The sequence below is a fragment of the Canis aureus genome, chromosome 6, assembly GCF_053574225.1.
Source record: "Canis aureus isolate CA01 chromosome 6, VMU_Caureus_v.1.0, whole genome shotgun sequence".
Taxonomy (NCBI): Eukaryota; Metazoa; Chordata; class Mammalia; order Carnivora; family Canidae; genus Canis; species Canis aureus.
Genome location: NC_135616.1, coordinates 64,011,646 through 64,031,318, shown reverse-complemented (window position 1 = coordinate 64,031,318; position 19,673 = coordinate 64,011,646). Strand labels below are relative to the sequence as shown.

Genomic DNA, 19,673 nt, shown 5'->3' with positions numbered 1-19,673 from the left:
TCTAAGCTTTCCAAAGTCTAGTTACATGATAAAGCTCCTGGCTGCTCCATTTTAATTTGGGAGTATACTTTTTATTTGTCACTTGAATTCTTCATGATGACAGTCTTCCCTTCTTTCACTCCCTGCCCTGACCTGCCTCTTCCCCTCATTAATATTGAGAGAATTAATGTTAAATTTAGAAGTGAGATGTTTAAAGGAGTAGATCATCTTTGTAGTTTGTCATACATGTCCAAGAAAAATCTTTAAGCTACAACCCTGGGTAGCATTTTTCTTTCCTCTGGTTGCATTTTTCCCCCTTATTTAATGTGATCAGTAGTTCAAAGCAAAATCTATTTATTCTTGGCTCAGTTTCCACCCCACTAGTTATGACTTTTAGATGTATATGTGGAATCTTGTTCTCAGAGGAAGATCTAAGGAGACCCTGTATAAGTATGGAGTTAACCACCATACGGCACAGCTGGTGCAAATCAGCATGATACAGCAATAGCTCAGGGTTATTGGCAGAGCCTGTGTTTAGGATTTAATAGTAAAGAAGAAAAGAGGCTCTGTACTGTAGGATAGGGAAGAAGGGAAAAGCTAGCGAGGGAGGAGAGGAGGATATCAAAGATAAACAAGAGAGGGAAGACGTTAAAAGAATGGGGGTTTTCCTAGTGACTTCATAAACAAGTAGTCAGGGGAAGGAACCATATCACATATAAAGTTTATTAAATAAGATGGTGTTCATGTATAATCCTTCACGGTTTGGAGAGATTTGGGGGCGGCTCATTTTATATAAATGTTCCAGTCCTTTAGGAGGGCACACAATGGAACTATGGGATAGCTTGATAGGCCATGAAGAACTGCGAGAGATTTTTTTTTTATTTTTTTATTGGAGTTTGATTTGCCAACATATAGCATAACACCCAGTGCTCATCCCATCAAGTGCCCTCCTCAGTGCCTGTCACCCAGTCATCCCATCCCCCCACCCACCTCCCCTTCCACCACCCCTTGTCCGTTTCCCAGAGTTAGGAGTCTCTCATGTTTTGTCACCCTCTCTGATATTTCCCACTCATTTTTTCTCTTTTCCTCTTTAATCCCCTTCACTATTTTTTATATTCCCCAAATGAGTGAAACCATATAATGTTTGTTCTTCTCTGATTGACTTACTTCACTCAGCATAATACCCTCCAAGAACTGGGAGAGATTCTTGAAAGAGATTGGGAAGAATGGAAATTCTAGAATGGGAAGAGGTTATGGATTTGACAGCCCAGATTCTCTCTCTCTCTGAAGAAATGGGATCTCTGATTTGATGTATGTCATCTGTCGTTCAACCATGTCTCAGATTTTGAATAAAGATATGCATGGTCAGCATAAATCTCTCTGAGTGGGGTGACATAGTTTCTTAGATCACCAAAACCAGGCTCAACCTCAGAGAATTAGCTGTGGCCTGGCTTCAGTTTTCCTTTGAAGGCAAATGAGCAGTGATAGAGCAGTTTTTTGAAAGATGGGGGTCCTCTCCCCAGCCCCCTTGGCAGAATTATACACCTGGCACTGTGGATCCAAGAGCCTCCTGTAGACTCTTAGTCTTTCAGGGGACACCTGGAGGTGGCTGATAGGAACAGAGAAGGCAAGACTCCCTCCTCCCCCCAGCAGACAGACTCATACTAGTTAGCAGCAGGGTAGCTGCCCATTTTCTGGAATCAGGGATGAAAAGTGAAGATTCTTATTTGTGGTGTGGCAAATGTTGATTATCTTGAGATCAGAGAGCTTCCAGTTACAGATGTGCTCAGATTTCAAGGTATGTCAGGTGGCCCCCAAAGCTAACTCTGGGTCTTCATATGATTGCAGATTACACTGGAAACTTCAAAAACAAGGAGATAGATAAAAGGGTGAGGAAAGACCATTTGTAAGTTGGCTTCTTTTTATGAGTGCTGAAAAGGTGTCAGTGTTGGGTTCTGTGACCCGACTGAAAAAACAACAAAGGAGGTACTTTACGTATAGTTTGTGGGTGAAAGAACATATTTGTGAGGGGAGAACTGGGGCAATTTGAAGAACTATCAATTTGTAGACAAAAGAAAATCAGTATCTAATTAGCATGAAAACGGCTCAGATCAAATAGTGACTAAAATGTTCTTTTGGTTTAGTTTTTACACAAAATACTTAGTGAGACATAAAGGGTATAGAATTTGGTTGCAGTTTCCTCCCTAGGAGAATAGCTGTAAACAAGTAGCATATTCTTAACATGCTAAAAAAAATAAGTTTTCTTTCTTTTTTTGAATAAACATTTTATTTATTTATTTGAATGAGAGAGAAAAAAAGAGAGCATGGACTGGAGGACAGACAGAGAAGCAGACTCCCTGCTGAGTGAGGAGCCCCATGTGGGACTTGATCCCAGGATCCTGCAATCGTGACCTGAATTGAAGGCAGACGCTTGGCCAACTGAGCCACCCAGGTGCCCTAAGATATAATTTTCTTTAAAGAATTATCTTAGTGGAAAAATGGGTTTGTAGTTAGTAAAAATAGCCTCCTTAAGAAGAAATGGGATCTCTGAATATGTAGCTCTTTTTTGCCTGATGATCAGCCCAGCCGTTGTGCGGGTCACTGAAGTCTGCTTAGTGTCATTATTCTTGATCTCTTTGGAACAAATACTAGGTGATGTCATTTTAACATTTTTAATGGGTTTTGTGTCCTTTTTGCAGGAGCATGATAAATTTGAACTAACACATCTATTTTACTTTGGACCAGTACCTCTTGCTGATCCAGGGTACCCATTTTTGAAACAGCTGTTTGGGTTGAGGGACACAGAATGTGTCCATGAAACAGATCAAAGCTAATTGGCCCTCAAGGTAAATAAGCCCATGACCTTGGCCTCATTAGCCCTGTGCTGTATCTAGCTGAAGTAACCTGCCCTAGGGGAAAGTTCGCTTCCCCGAAGAAGCTCCAGCATTTGGAAATTATCCAAGAAGGCTTGTAATGTTGTGGACTCACCCTTTTTCTGCCCTAATGATGAACGACTGTATGATTGAGGGAGAAAAGGGGAAAGTTCTGTGCTTGCCCTGGGCCTGGTGATCCTAGGATGAGCATCAGGTAGAAAAATAATGCTAACATCGTGCTCTTTTGTAGGGTCTGTATCTAGGCCAGTGCCATGGATGTCTGACTCAGATAAATGTTGATGGCCTCACTGCAGAATGAAAGCCACTGAGGTGGATTTTGGCCAATAGTAAACCTCCGTGTGTGTCACAAACACACATTGTGTGACAGGGGAGACTTCCTGTGCAGTCGACTCTTTGGAATCTTAGCCTTGCTTTATTCTTCACACTGCCGGGGTAAACGGTTGCGTGTGCCGCCCAACCAGGACCGTAGAATGGATGGATGAATACAACTTCATGACTGTATACAAAAGAGGAAGGTATTTTCTTGCCCAGGCCTGGGAAAACAAAGGAGGCACGCTGCTTAGGAGCAATAGCCGCTCCTGCAGGTCTGTTCTTGGAGGCTGGTTTATATTTCTTATCCTTCAAGGCCTATTACTAGGTAGCTTTGTCAATATTCCCTCCTAACACTCCCTCCTTTCTAGCCTTCTGATTGGCCAGCGGGGTGGGGAAGGGGGATAATGTGCTCCTTCTGACTCTTTCTGGAACTGGGACAACATTTTGGTCCCTTGTATTGTCAGGCAAGGGCTAATTCCTCTTATCAAAGTCCCTTTTCTAAAGTATGATAAGCAAACATGAAATTCAATGAAAAATCCAGATGAGGCAATTATGACTCTTCTTCTTTTCACTTTCCCTCCACACTAATGCACAGTGAACACTCTGTAGGGGTCAACTTCCTCCTCTGTGTGGACTACAGAGCTTCCTCTTTGGGTCAGGTGGCTAGGGTATTATCGATTGCTCTGCCCACAATCTCTTTTTTTCTGCCCTTGTTGGCCACACACCCAATTGTTGTTGAAGATGCTATTTTAGAAACCCTGTAAAATAATAATAGAACATTTATTATATTTTTAATAGTGGAGAGTACAAATAAGAGACCCAAACTGCTCCCTGATCTCTCTCCCAAATGGACCCCCTACCCAGGGAAGCCATATTTCCACTCCATTTCAGAGCCTTTCCCTAAGTTAACCACTGCTAACCATTTCTTGAGATTCATTCTCATGCATGCCCAAATGTAACTATGTGCCCATCTCTGCATATGTGTGTATCCAGAGTAATCCATTATATGGATGTGCCATTTTTATTTAACCAGTTCTTGTGCTGATGGACATTTTGATATATTTTTAAACCATGACAAATAATACTTTGGTGACCTTCCTTGTACGTATGTTTTGTTGAAATGTTCTGTGGATATCCACGGGATAAATTCCTAGCCATGGCATTACTTGTTCAAAGGGAATGTGTGTTTTTTAACATTTATGAGTATTACCAATTTGTGCTCTAAAAGGGTTATGCCTCCTTATACTCTCTAGATGATAAATATCTATTTTGGGTAGAAAGAAAAATCATGTTTTCTCAGACTTGTGTAGCTGGTTGGTTTTTCTATTTAAAGTGCTCTCTATGTTTTAGCCTCTGGGCATCTGATATGTAAAGAAATGATGCTCACGTCCTCCCCTGCCCCCTACCTGCCCCCCGCCCCCCAAGGATCCATCCAGCTCTGAAGCCAATCAGTAGAGTAATTCTTTTTTTTTTTTTTTAAAGATTTTTTATTTATTCATGATTAACAGAGAGTGACAGAGACATAGGCAGAGGGAGAAGCAGGCTCCATGCAGGGAGCCCGACGTGGGACTCGATTCCGGGTCCCCAGGATCATGCCCTGGGCCGAAGGCGCCAAACTGCTGAGCCACCCAGGGATCCCCAGTAGAGTAATTCTTATCCTACATATTAAACATGGATGTTTAAGAAAGCAGAAAAGGATGTGGGTTCTAACTATGAGGACTGTCCATTGATGGCACTACATCTTCAAGCACCAGAGCTTCAATTCCAGCAAAGCATCTGGAAGATAAGGCATGGCCATTTCATGTCAACCCAGGCATATGGGATTTTGAGAGGTTATCACCAATTCTGCTCCCCATCAAGTCTATGAGGCAAGAGAGAAATCTTCTTTGATGCTTCTAAAGGAAACTCAGTGCCTGTAAGCTTCATCAGGGAAATGGAACTCATCACCCAGATGAGGAAACAGGGAGGAGTGATTAACCACTTGAAAGCACTTTGAAGCATGTTTAATCATAGCTAAATGCTTCTTCATAAAACCTGATATTTTGATGTCTGTCTAGCATCATAGAACTCCTGACCATGGCCTAGAATTTGACACCTCGTATTTTTACAGTTGAACAGGAAAATTAGACATGAAAGCCACTCAGATGTCCAATATTAGAGAATAATACAGACATTGTCGTGGGTGGGTTATAATTATTTTTGTTAGTAATGTGCTCTCGTTATCGTACAGGGATTTGGTGAGATTGTTGTCTTCTTTTCTAAAATATCTGGAGCTCCTCAGAGGAAAACTGGAAAATGAGTACAAATAATAATGATGCATAATCCACTTAACTCGTCCCCATCACACAGTGGCATAGACCCTGGCAAAAGAAGCCAGTAGGTCTCCATGACTAGATGTACTGCTATACAGGGAACAAGAGGCTGAGTTTTCTACAGGGTGCTAGAGGTCCCTTTGCCCACTTCAATCATAGGCAGAAACACCCACTTGTCAGTCTGATTTTCCTCCCCCTGCCTTCTTCACTACCACTGAATTTTTAAAAGATAGCCAGGAAAGAGTGTCGCTGTGTTCCGTGGGTCCTTGAGTTTCCTTGTGTCCGTGGGTAAAGCTGCTGTGCCTCTTTCGTCACACTGCTGGTCCCAGGAGGTGCATGAAGGAAGGACTAAAGGGATCTGACTGGGTGATTGAATGTATTCCAGCTCTGTTTCCGGGAGCCATGGAAACTTGAGGTGTGGAAAGGGAGAGAGAAAAAGAGAGAGGAAGGGAGGGACAGAGGAGAGATGGAAAAAGAAAATAAAATAAGGAACATATAAAGAATAATATTATTAGCTAAAGGACTCTCAGTGAATTTCCTTGAATTCTGTAGGGACAGGGGCCCTTATTCCCTGTGTTTCAGGAATGATTTGATTAAGGATGTTAAGCAGCCACTTGAAAGTGTGAGCTTGTTCCACTATAATCCTTGATGGACCATTACTCATTTTGCAAAATTAAGCCAAATCTCTCTTTCCCTATCTCCTAGCTGTTTTGCTCTGCTCAGTAATCAGAGGTGGATCTTCTTCCCAAGATGTTTATTTATAGCCTCAGAGAGATAAGACATTTAAAACAAGTAGGAATGCAATAAAATCCATAATTGAAGTCCAGATAATAAGCTGCAGGAGTTCAGGGGGGAGAGATATAATTTCTAGTCGGGGGGGGGGGGAGGAGATTATGATTGTCCTATTTTGGGGCTTAATATTTATTCCGAATTCCTCAGCAAATGGGGATGGAACAGGAGAAGGCCCTTTCCAGGCTGGGTGGTTGGCAGGGATATATCAGGGAGGTATGCAAGGGGAGACCCAGTAACAAACAACAATTCGATTATTTTGGCTGGAGTAAAGAATACATGAGAGTGTAGTGAGAAAGATATTTCAATGGTAGGGCAGGGCTCTAATCTACAAGGCCTTGAATGTCAATTGTCACAACTCACGACCTTGGTAGAAATAGCCTGGTTCATGGTAAAAGATGGGGCGGGGGCAGGAGCTGTGAGGGAGTCTACGCTGGCACCCAAGGCATTGGCAGGGATAGGCCTGGGAGCATGGCAACCGATGACACACAGTCACCTGGGCAGGGAGCACTGGTGTTGCGAGGTAGGTGACCAACCTCCAGGTGGGGAGGTGCTGGTTCCGAGAAATGAAGGAACAGGTGGCCTGGAGAAATGTAACCAGAAGTGAGGGAATAAGAAAGTGTGTCAGCAGTTAGAAGGCTCCAGCTGCTACACTCAGGTTTACGGGCAGACTTCCAGGCTCTGGAAGGAGCAAAGAGTGGAATGGCAAGCAAGAAGCGGGGCCCCCACCCCAGAGGGACCGGGCAGATTTCCAAGGCAGGAGTCAGACCTGGAACACGGGGCCTGCCTCGCCGTGGGAGTGCCCTGTTGCTCCATTCCAGAGTGCTGAGCGGAGGGCTTCTCATTCCTTCTACATAAGGTTATGACTGCTCTTAGATGTGGGGTCTGCAGGTGGGAAAGGAAAGGCCCAGCTGTGTGTGGGGGAGGATGCAGATGCTGGAGAAAAGGCAGGGTCCGCTACTGGCTAAGGAGCTGGGGCTTTATTTGGTGGGCGAAAGGTAGAGAATGGAAAAATTAAAACAATTAATTGAAGCTGTATTTCAGGAAGATTAATCTGATGCTAGTGTGTCAAATGAATTAAATGAGTCCTCACCTGTAACAAAATTTCTTCCCTTCCTCTTCCCAAATACTTCTCCAGCATGTTTACTTCTCTCCACACCTCTTTCTAACGCTGTAGGTTAAATAAACCATAGTGTTAAGATTAGCCTAATTAAATTACTTAATACAAGACTAATTTCACCTGTTTCTTTTTACATTTTTAATGAGGCTCTTAGAAAAGTTAAAATTATGTAAGCAGCTCACATATTTCTATGAGGGCACAGTCAGATCTTTTTTATTTTTTTAAACATCTGTTTATTTGTTTATTTATTTATTTGACAGAGCGAGCACAAGCAGGGGGAGCGGCAGGCAGAGGGAGAGGTAGAAGCAAACACCCCGCTAAGCAGAGAGCCTAGGACCCTGGGATCATGACCTAAGTGGAAGGCAGATGCTTAGCCAACTGAGCCACCCAGGTGGCCCCACAGTCAGGTCTTTTTAAAATACAAGTCTTCTCATGTAACTCTGCTGTGTGGAACGTTTCGATGGTCTCCACTGCGCTGGGATCAAGTCCAGACCCTTCAGCATAGCTCCCAAGCTTTTGTGACCTCATCTCCCTACTACCCCTCCTTACTGCACTCATCATCCAGGAAGGTCAAACCATACTGAGTTCTGTATGTGAAGCTACTTTGTTCTCTTCAGCATTCATGCCACTCCACTTCCCGAACTGAGCATTTCTCCCCCTTCGCATTGGCTAACTTTTGCTTCCTTCCTATTAAATTCTCAGCTTTAGACCTCCCTGACTCTAGAATAGGTGCCTTTCCTTGATGCTAGGGGTCCCACCATGTGCCTGCCCATTAGATTCTTGGTAAGATCTTATTTACTTGCCTCTCTCCTCCCTAGACTGTACGTTCTTTGAAAGCAGGGATTCTGAGGATCACCACAACACATGCCCCTACTAGCACAGTACCTGGGGCATAGCAGCTGCCTGCATGATTGTATGAATGAAGAAATGGGACCATCATGCCAGACAGTACGATCCTGAACTAGGAATGAAAAGGATAAGACACTCATGAAAGAGCCAGTAAGGACATAATTCTCGAGTGCTGGCAACTGTGTGAATGCATCTCTAATTACTTACTAATGGGTATAAAGCACTGCTGTACTTTATCAGGTGCCTAAGTCCTAAATAACACAGGCAACAGCAAAGAGGCAAACAAATCTTCTAAGAACATTTGAATACACAGAAGTGTATTCTTACTTTATTTTATAACTTTTTACAATTCTTTAAAATTTTAACTCCAGTGTGGTTAATATAGTGTTATATTAGTTCCTGGTGTGCAATATAGTGATTCAACAATTCTATACATGACTCAGTGATCATCAGGAGAAGTGTGGAAGCATATTCCTTTGAAAGTAGCATGATTTTTGCAGTCAAAAGACTGGAGTTCAAGACATGGCTCTTGCATTTACATGGTCTTTGTTGTCTTGACATTTCATTTTCTTAGGTTATAAGATGCAGCTAGTACTTCTACTTTGGGGGTTGGTGAGCAGGAGATGCAGTGGGCACATGTGCCCAGGCGATGTGGCTGGGCTGGGCGGCCTTCTCTCTGCCCGGGCTATGATGACTCCACATTTGACCTCTAGGCTTGGGCTCACTCGGATTCTGCTTGGATTGCTCTCTTCTTCCCATCTGCCCTGCTTCCCTAAACCCCTTCCCCACCACCTGGAAATTCTATTCATACTTTCAAGTCTTCAAGAGGTTAATGTCTTTAGTATCTAAGGTTGCCATTCCCCCCTCTCAAAAGAGAGCCCCCTGGCTGATCTGTTCTCCCTTTCCCTGATCAGGTATAGCACTAACGCCGAGTATTTCCAAGGTGGGGCTTGAAAGAGGCCCTTCCGTCCAGCCTGTATTCTTGCTCCCAGACCTGTGTCAGAGTCTCACCTGGGGTGTGCCGGGATGGCTGTTCTAATGAGACAACCTGCAAAAATAGCATTCTGACTTGGAGTTTAGTCTGGATGGTTCCATGGAGGTCCAGAATCACATCCTTCGGTCTTACTGGCTTGCTTTGTTTGTTTGCCTCCCTTACTTGAGATCCAGGGCCAGGATGTATAATTCATTGCTTTACACATAGCTTACACTCTGTTAAAGTCATTAAAAATAGTTATTTATTTACCTGACCCTTCACAGAGGATTATTCAAGGGATTATGGGATTACATAAAATAAAACAAAAGCATGCCTTGTGTTTCCAAGGGACATACGTCCAGTGTAATAGTATACATTACACTATTACGATGAATTGGTGCCCACAAAGTGAAGATACTATTTCTTTTTTTTTCTTTTTAAGGAAAAATAAATAGCCTATTTGGCATGTTTTATGAACTAGTGGTCATGCCTAGGATTCTCTTTGATCTGTGATTCCTCTAAGTCGGGGGCCTTCCCTTATGCTGTTCCCTCTGCCTAGATAGCTCTCCCCCCACTCTTTCCACTACTACTTCTAATTCCATCTTGGCTTTCACATTTTACCTTAGAGACCATTTTTTTCTGGGAATAATTCCCTCAATCTTATAGGCACAGCCTATACATCCCAATAGCAATCTTTCTGTCGGCACACTTACCATACTGTAATACACATGCTTTGTCCATTTGTCCCTTCAGTCCATTAGCACCATGAGGCAGGTACTGCAACTGTCTTGTTGAAAATTATTTCTGCAGTGCCTGCTTAGCACAGTGGCTGATATATAGTAGGTGCTTTGTAAATATTTGTTGCATGAGTGAGTTACTAAATGGGTAAAGGAGTCCCTTTTAGAGCCCAGAACAATTTTAGAATCAGAGTACGTCAGAGTAAATATTAGAATATTTAGAATATTTTGCTCTTGCCTCTAGTTAAGTGACTCTCTTACCTCTACTGATTTCTGTTCTATTTAATAGGTATATTAACTGGGATATGGGTTTGGCTGCTAGTAACGGAAAGCCAAATTTATAACACTTTAAACAAGAAGGAATTCTATTTCTCTCTTGCAAAACAGTCCAGAGATAGATAGTCTAGGACTGGTGTCTATGAAATAATAGACACCAGTTCTACTGTTCTATGAAATAATAGAGCCAGGCTTTTTCTGTCTTGCTGCTCCACCATTTAGGATGATGCCCTTATCCACATGGTTCACTCTCATGACAAGATCCTGGGAGGTCCACTTTTGTCCTGGAATCCTTGGATTCTACACCTACAGTGAATTTAATCTCTTTTCAGTACCTGGAACTGATTCTAGAGCCTTCTGCACCCTTTTAGGGGAGCTTGAGTCTGGTATAGATTTATGGAACTAATCAAATCGAGGAATTTCCCACTGCTTGCCCAATCCCTACTTTCCTTGCAAGCCTTTTTAGGTGGGGAAGACCAAAAACCTAGCCCAAGTTGGGCACGTATGCTAAGAATGGCGGCTGGTCTCATGCTAAGGTCATCCAGCCTTTAACCAAGGGTGGTGTGGTTTCCTGTGGAACAGGATGTGTTCATTTCATAGGATGGCATCCTGGCAAGTTACAGGAGAGAAGTTCCTTTGAATAATGTAAAATATATGACCTATTTGGGTATAAGGAAAAAGTGTATTACTTATTTTGTTATAAGATCGCCACGTAACTTATAATTGCACTGCCATTTCTTTACAGTGCCTTTATGTTATTTTGGAGAGCAGTCATTATCTTTTATGATTAAGGTTCAAGATGAAGGCAACCTATCAATTCTCCCTCCCATAGCACACATGCACACACAATACTCCACCTCCCACCATGTCCAACTCAAACTCCTCATTCCACAACACACACACACACACACACACACACACACACACACACATTATCTTTGAAGGGAGAGGAATGAGGACTCTATGCAGCTTTCTAGAACAGTAGCTATTCGCCTATTTTAGAAGATCCCGAATGAACCAAGGTAATGACTCCACCCCATCTCCTACCCCAGATGAAACACACTTTGATTCTATAAACCTTACTTCACGTCTTAGACAAAACAGGCTCAGTATGGGTTAGCATGAGTTGAATCTGCCAGTTTAAAAGGCAAATAACAAGAACCAAAGATGTGTCTAAATTTGTTCCTGGCAAAGGCAATATGTGAGATATTTTCTGATTTATAAAAAGACATTAGAAAATTGACATACAGTCCACAATCAGCTCTCTAAAGTGGTAAAATTCACTTTTCTTTGTATTCTTGTGTGTTTCTGTGTGAGTAGCTCCCCTATTTGCAACATATTGGTTAACTATTGTTAAAGTGATACTTCCGTTATATATGTTTTCCTTTCTTTCCACCTTCTCAAAAGTTCTCCTTTAAGGCAGAAACTTTCCGTTCTTGGTTTCATCCAAAAGACAAATATTTCTGGGAAAACACCGCATTTAAGCTATTCAGCAATTCTAGTGTTATGTAACTGACCACACTAAGACTTTCAATTAACTTTGGTTACATTTTATTGAAGAGTGTCACAGAATAGAATAACCAGTGATAATTTAAAAACAAATTTTATATGTTTTTAAACAGAGAAAACCCTATTAAAATATGTGTACAGCATCTCGTGATAAGGACAGAAGAGAAACAATTTGTCATTTGAAGCATTCTAACGTCCATTGACTGTATTCCAAGACTGACTTTAGTGTATTTGAGAATTTTTAATCACAGTGAACTTCCCTTCAGCATTAGTTCCCATAACTCAAGCTCTCCTTGTTCTTCTTTCTGTCTTGCTCTCCTCTCTGGTTATTTTTGTTTGGTGTTCAGTTGTGGGTGCATCTTGAGACTGTTTAGACTCTGCTTCTCTTCCACTCAGGAGAAATAATGTGAATTCATGGTTTTAAACAACTTCCTGTATACATAGTAACTTGCAACTACTTTCTTCATTTCTAGTCTTTTTCTTTCCTTCCTATTACTTTTCAATATCTTTTTCTTTCTCCTCAAAATTGAACTGATAGTATTTTCCCCCAAAAGCAGAAAGTCCTTTCCATTTTCTCTTTATTTCCATATCCCCTTGATAATCCCAAGTGTTCCGGTCTTAAAATCTTGCGGATTTTTTCTTTCCCCTCTCATTTACTTGCAACATGCTGCCTATCATTAAGTCGCAACATTTGTTTTTCCAAAATGTCATCCTGATTCATTCCTTTGGTTCAAAACCATTGTCTCGGCCTAGGCGTTGTTCGGCATGTACTTGACTGTGTTGTCTCCTATCAAATGGCTCTATCTCCACACTGTCCCCCTCTGACTAACCTATGGACACGTATTATAATCACCTTGTTCACCCTCTGTTTTATCATTTCGGTTTCCTCTTAAGAAAAATTCCAGAATCTCTGCCATCCAGCTACTTTATCTGAACCTCATGTCCTTTGACTCTATGAGCCTCTTCTTCCAACCAAATACCACCCTTTAGCCTGCCATCTCACCTACTGAAAGTCCTTCTTTCCTCCTCCTAGTCTATGTTTCTCTTTTTTTCTCCAAAGGTAGTGGTTGACACAATCTCAATAAAAACTATAATTATCTGCAAGTCAAGAATGTATGCCGCCTGATGGAGGTTGTCCGTGTCCTCTCAGTGACACCTTGCTCGGTTGGCCCTGTTGTCTTCAACTGTTCTTGCCGATCTGTGGCTTTTATGAAGTCATTTTCATTTGATCCCTTTCTGTCCTTTCTTTGCTTTTAGAGTACAAACAACCTTAAGGTAGAGACAATATCTAAGATTTATTTATATCACTCAACAATTACAAAGCACTAACTGAATTTATAGCATGGCTTTATCTATGTGTCTGTACCTATCAATCGATCATAGTTATTTATTGAGCATCTCCCATGTGCTAGGCACTGTGGGAGGTGCTAGGGAACAATAAAGGGAAAAAACTAAATTGCCTCTGCCCTCATAGAGTTAGGTGAAACAGACATTTATCAAATAATCATACAATGAGGGACACCTGGGTGGCTCAGCAATTGAGTGTCTGCCTTCGGCTCAGGTCGTGATCCCAGGGTCCTGGGATCGAGTCTCATATTGGGCTCCCTGCAGAGAGTCTGCTTCTCCCTCTGCCTATGTCTCTGCCTCTCTGTCTGTGTCTCTCATGAACAAATAAATAAAATCTTTTAAAAATCATACAGTTAAATGTAAAGTTATGACTGTGGTATAGTTACAAAGAGAGGATCACGGTGCCATGAGAGCACATAATAGGGGGATTTAACCTAATTGGGAGAGGAGAAGAGGGTGGGATGTCCCAAGGAGGAGAATCACATGTGTAAAGGCTCTGTAGTGGACAAGGGCCAGATAGAGTGAAGACATTGAAGAAGACTGGGGTTGCTGGAGCCCAGAGAATGTATGTAAAGTGGAGTGGAAGGAGGCTGGAGAGGCAGGCAGGGGCCAGTGGGCAAGGCCCTGTAGGATAGGAAAAGGATTTAGGTTTTAACCTTAGCAGTGGGGAGGCATTGGAGGGATTTAAAAATAAGAGGGGATGCTATAGTAATTTGAAAATATCACTCTGGTCACTGTATGGAGGTGGGGACGGGGTGCGCAAGAATACCACACATGGTATCTTCCTGTGTTATGTAGCAACTCAGTAAATGTTGCTCATTGACTGAACAGTTTGTGGGGCTTACAGTTCTTTCTGGGTTCACTGCATCATGAATTTTTGGCTTCAAGCTGCAAAATCTTGAGTTACTTGATATGTGTGCCTGAGTATTAATATAGCCAGTCTCCTTTGGATTCCACAAATTCTCAAACTGACAGAAAACGACAACAGACAACATTGAGAATTTACCTTGGTGCTGGATACTGTGCTAAAGGCTTGATGTGTATTATTAGCTCATTTAATTATCAGGATGGGCCAGTGAGGAAGGTGTTTGTATCGCTATTTCATATGGGTTTAGAGATGCGAGAGATCTTGCTTCAGAGTGGAGTGACGGATCTAGGGCTCACATCTCGGTGTTTCTGACCACAGCCATCGCTCTTAGCCACAATGTTCTCACAGTTCTGGTTCATTCGAGCTTTCAGTACTATTTCAATACCATTATTGTAAAAAAAAAAAAAAAAAAAAAGGATATTCCTTTAGCTCCGAAACAAGGTATGATTTGGCTAATTGCCCAGTAGCTCCTCCCAGAATCTTGGTCAAAGCCCTTCATGGCATCAGGTCACCAATCCTCCACTTTGCAGAAGCTTTTATTATAGACCTGGCATCATGTCTGAGCTGACTGTTGTATGTTTTGATCTTTTCAACCATCTGAGTAAATCTCTCTCCTTTTTTCTTTTACAGAAATATATAATTAGATGAGGTAATAATGCTCATTAGCCCAAGTTACAAATAGTATTCCAATAACCACCTTCTTCCTCAGGCAAGCATCATCAACATCAATTAAGACTAACTACCAGCAATTGGTAAACTATTAGTTGAAAAATGTTTGCCATCATGCCCAGAGGAGGCCTTTGCCTTTGGCCTGCCATCTGTCCAGTGCTTTTTATGTTTCTTGTATCTACGTTTTCTACCCCCCCTGTGGCAGGCTTCTTCTTTAGCTGTAATAGGTTTATCTAAAATTGGCTTTTAATTCACTTGCCTAAATAAGAGAACCTAATAACATTGAGGATTGAGAATTTTTAACGTGTAGTATGCCTATGATAATTAGTAAAAGCACTTTGGGCCCTCAGAAAATGGAAGCAAATCATTTTTGACCAAGCATGACTGGTTCTTAACCCTTTGTAAATCAAGGCTGAAAGTTCAAGTGACGAGGAGGTGGAAGGGGCAGTCCACTTAGCAGAGCAATATATAAACTGAGCAACCATAGCGGGATGCCCACCTGATCATCAGAGGCTGAATATGGAAAGTCCATTGAAGAACAACACAGCCTGCAGGACTGAAGAATAGGAAGAAGCATTTCATAGGGAGGCTGAAAGGATTCAATCATTTGCAGTTTGACAATACATTGAGATTGTTGGAGGAAACAAGTCAAGAATTAGCAGATTTATGTGTTAACATCCTTCACCAAAGGGTTTCAGGGAACTACAAATTGAGGAAGATAGAGTTTATAGATAAAAGATAGAGTTTATAAATAAAATAGAGTTTATAAATAAAATACTGCAAAAGGGTTATTGTTGATTTCACTCACAAGTGGGAAAGGTTTTCAAACTCATATGTTTAGGAAAGGGCTGTGGGCGAGGAGAGGCAATATGCACTCAGTGCTGCTAAGGTGTGGAAGGAGAATCCTGGCCTCTTGCTTTTTAGTTTTTTTCATGTATTTGTTGTTGTTGTTATTATTTTCACTGCTCCCTTAGGACTGTTTTCCTCTAAAGTTTTGACTGGACATAAGACATTATAGTCTGAGGACACCTGGGTGGCTCAGTGGCCACCTTCGCCTTCGGCTCAGGGCATGATCCCAGGGTCCTGGGATCGACTCCTACATCGGGCTCCCCACAGGGAGCCTGCTTCTCCTTCTTTTTTTTTTTTCCTGCTTCTCCTTCTGCCTATATCTCTGCCTCTCTCTTTGTGTCTTGAATGAATGAATGAATGAAAGAATGAATGAATGAATGAATGAATAAATAAATAAATAAATAAATAAATAAATAAATAAATAAATCTTTTTTAAAAAAAGACATTACAGTCTGGCATTGAGGTTAAGGACAAAACCAAGGCCTTCCCATGTCTTGGCATTCTCATGCTGATGTGGCCATTATCCAGACAAGTCTGTACACATTTATCCCAAGCACAATGTCCATTGTACTTGCACTGTCCTTATTTTTCTGTCATGCAGTAAATCTGTTGTCCAAGGAAACAACCTAACATGCAAAGAAAATGCTGGAAAGAGTGTGGAGGTGGGGACGGAAGGAGATAGATTTTTATTCAAGGCCACTTATATTCCTTTATTTAACACTCCTGATAAGCTTGAAGGGAAACAGATGAGGACACTCATGCTGTGAGAAGTGAGGGTCAGACCCTGGGTTGGAAGGCTTCTAGACCTGAAATTCAAACTCTGGCTCTCAGATGCCAGATGTCCCCTCAGTCACCCAGGCACATAAGTATTACTCCATGTTATGCTGCCTACGTAAGTACACTCTATCATAGTTTTTGTATTTTTCACTTCTTGCAGCCAGAGAAGTAGAATACGATTGAGGAAAGTGTGGTATCAGAGAGGCCAGTGAATAGATAAATGAATGAAGGGAATATATAAACTACGTATTTCCACTTGTAGATAGATTCTCTTCAAGAATCAGCTACTTATGTCTGCTCTTAACCAGCTTTCTCTTTATTGGCTCTGGTGAAACTAGAAGTAAAAAAGTTTTTCCCTCCAGTTTGGGGTTTTCCATATATCTTCCCTCTTTCCTGTGATACTCTAGGACCCTTGTACTGCTACTGACTTATCAGTGACCACCGAATATGGCCACATAAAACTATTCCTGGCAATATCCTACACTTTAAGGATCCACCTTTGCATCCCTCCCCACATCAAATTTTTAACTGTACAGCCCATAATAGTAACTATAAACACAATGTTGTACAGCACTTTTTCATCTTGAATAACTGAAACTTATACACATTTGAACTTTTTCATTTTGAAAACTGTAACTTTGTACACATTTGAACAGCAGCTCCCTATTTTGCCCTGCCCCTGAGCCCCTGACAACCAACACTCTACTTTCTATTTCTGTGAGTTTAACTACTTTAGATACCCCACATTAGTGAAACCATGCTGTGTTTGTCATTCAGTGACTGGCTTATTTCACTTAACATTATGCTCTCAAGGTCCATCCATATCATAGGCATATGACAGGATTCCCTACTTGTTTAAAGATGAATAATATTCCATCATAGGTGTGTCCCTATCTCATTTTCTGGATTTGTTCATCTTCTGATAGACAGTTGTTTCCACATCTTGGCTATTATTAATAGTGCAGCAATGAACATGGAAATGCAAATATTTCTTCGAGATCCTCATTTCAACTGTTTTGGGTCAATACCCAGAGGTGGGATTGGTGGATCTTGAGGTAGTTCTATTTTTGGTTTATCAAGGAAACTCTGAACTCTTTTCCATACCAGCTATACCAATTTATATTCCTGCCAACAGCGTACAAGGGTTCCCTTTCCTTTACATCTTAGCTAACATTTTTTTTCTTTGTTTATTTGAATAATGGCCATCCTTACAGGCAGGAGGAGGTGATATCTTGTTGTGATTTTCATTTCCATCTCCCTGATGATTGGTCATGTTAAGCATCTTTCATATACCTATTGGCCATTTATATCTCTTCTTTGGGGGAAATGTTTAGTCAAGCCCTGTGCCCATTTTTAAATTGGGTTATTTTATTTTGTTTTGTGTGTTTTTTCTTTTCTGTTGAGTGGTAGAAGTTCCTTATATATTATGGTTATTAACTCCTTATCCAACATGTTGTTTGCAGATATTTTCTTCCATTTGATATGTTGCCTTTTTATTCTGTTGATTGTTTCCTTAGCTGTGTAGAAGCCTTTTAGTTTGATCTAGTCTTGCTCATCTGTTTTCGCTTTCCCCCAATGTATTCTACAAATTTGGTGGATATCCAGATTTCCCAGAGCTGTTTGTTGAGCAGACAGTCCTTTCCCCATTGTTTATTCTTGACAGCCTTGTCAAAGATCAGTTGACTAAATATGTGTGGGTTTATTTCTGGATTATTAGGGTCCATTGTTTTATTATTTGTCCGTCATTATGCCAGTTCCACACTGTTTTGATTACTATAGTTTGGTAATATGTTTTGAAGTCAGAGAAACACTTCAGTGACACTTCCAACATTGTTCTTCCTTTTCAAGATTGCTTTGGCTCTTCAGTGTCCTTTGTGATTCCATATGAATTTTAGGCTTTTTTTTTCTATTTCTGTAAACAATGCTCTTATAATTTTGTTAGGAATTGCTTTGAATCTGTAGATTGCTTGGGGGTAGTATGGATATTTTCATAATATTAAGCCTTCAAATCCATGAACACAAGTTGTCTTTCCATTTTTTTGTGTGTCCAGAAATAAACTGTTAGAACTACTTAATGAATTTATTAAAGTTGCAGGAAGTAAAAGCAATATATAAAAATCAATTGCATTTCTGCACACTAACAATGAAAGTCCAAAAATGAAATTAAGAAAATAATCCTATTTACAATAGCATCAAAAAGAGTAAAAACTGAGGAATAAACTAACCCAAAGAGATGAAAGATTCGTAGGCTGAAAATTACAAAATATTGCTGATCTACTTTTAACAAAACTTGACCTATCCTCTTAGGACCATACTAGGTCATGGACAAGTTAATCTGGTAAATAAATTCAAATTTAATTATAAATGGCTTACTGGTTTATCCTTCCCACACATTGGCCAGGTATGTGTAATAAGGTAATTCTATCTGAGCTGCCTACAGGTGAAATATTTTTAAATGAATATTTTAAAAACTGCAAAATTCAGCACTTGATTGTACTATCTAGTATAACCAGACTTTTTTTTTTTTTTTTTTTTGGTGGCTCAGCATTTGTACAAAATCAAATACATTATCAGGTATAAATACAGTTATTCTTGGAAAACCTCTCTGAAATTATAATGTAATTTAGTAAGTAGGCATGACTTCAGATTTCCTCACATTGCATACATACACAACTTTTCAGTGAGTGAGTCTGGGAAAATACAGTTGGGGAAGAGGTGCAATAATAAGGGAATGGAACTTTATTTGATCACTTACCATGATAATTTGCATACATTTTTAATTTTTTTCAAACCTATATATGTTTGTCCCATTTTACAGATGGGAAGCCTTAGAAACTAAGGCTCAGGGAGGTGGCACCCAAGTTCACTCTGTTTTTTTATTTATTCATGAGAGACACATACATAACAGAGAAAGGCAGAGACATAGGCAGAGGGAGAAGGAGGCTCCATGCAGGAAGCCTGATGTGGGACTCAATTCCTGGGATCACTCCCTGAGCCCAAGGCAGATGCTCAACCGCTAAGCCACCCAGGCGTCCTTTTTTTTTTTTTTTTTTTTTTTAAGATTTATTTATTTATTTGAAAGAGAGAGAGAGCAAGGGGTAAGGGAAAGAGGGAGAGGAGAGAGAGAATCCCAAGCAGACTCTGCACTGAGCACAGAGTGGGGCTTGATCCCGAGACCACCACCAGAGCAGAAACCAAGAGTTAGATGCCCAACCAACTGGGCCACCCAGGCACCCCATGCCCAAGTTCACTCTTAAAGTAAGCATGGATTTGAAGCTGGATCCACTTGCCTTGAAGTCTGTATCTTCCCCCTTTATATACCAGGTGGCCAGCCAGGGAATTGGTGGAGTAGAAAAGAGGATGATGAGATCTGAAACCTGAGTGGGGCCTTGTGAGTTATAAGCTGCCTTGTC

At 41.0% G+C, this 19,673-nt stretch overlaps 1 protein-coding gene and 1 long non-coding RNA gene across 5 annotated transcripts in view; one reads left to right on the top strand and one right to left on the bottom strand.

Moving 5' to 3' along the window:
- RGL1 (ral guanine nucleotide dissociation stimulator like 1) overlaps positions 1–19,673 on the top strand; it is a 248,494-nt gene that overhangs the window by 103,253 nt on the left and 125,568 nt on the right. The window lies entirely within an intron of this gene.
- Positions 2,295–19,647, bottom strand: LOC144316255 (uncharacterized). Of its 3 annotated transcripts, none has more exons than XR_013382107.1 (3): positions 19,551–19,647; positions 7,380–7,457; positions 2,295–3,943 (listed from the first exon to the last, which is right to left on the bottom strand). It is a non-coding gene; the product is annotated as an uncharacterized LOC144316255 (long non-coding RNA). The 3 variants fall into 3 exon arrangements; XR_013382105.1 differs by lacking the exon at positions 2,295–3,943 and adding an exon at positions 4,968–5,906; XR_013382106.1 differs by lacking the exon at positions 2,295–3,943 and adding an exon at positions 6,237–6,869.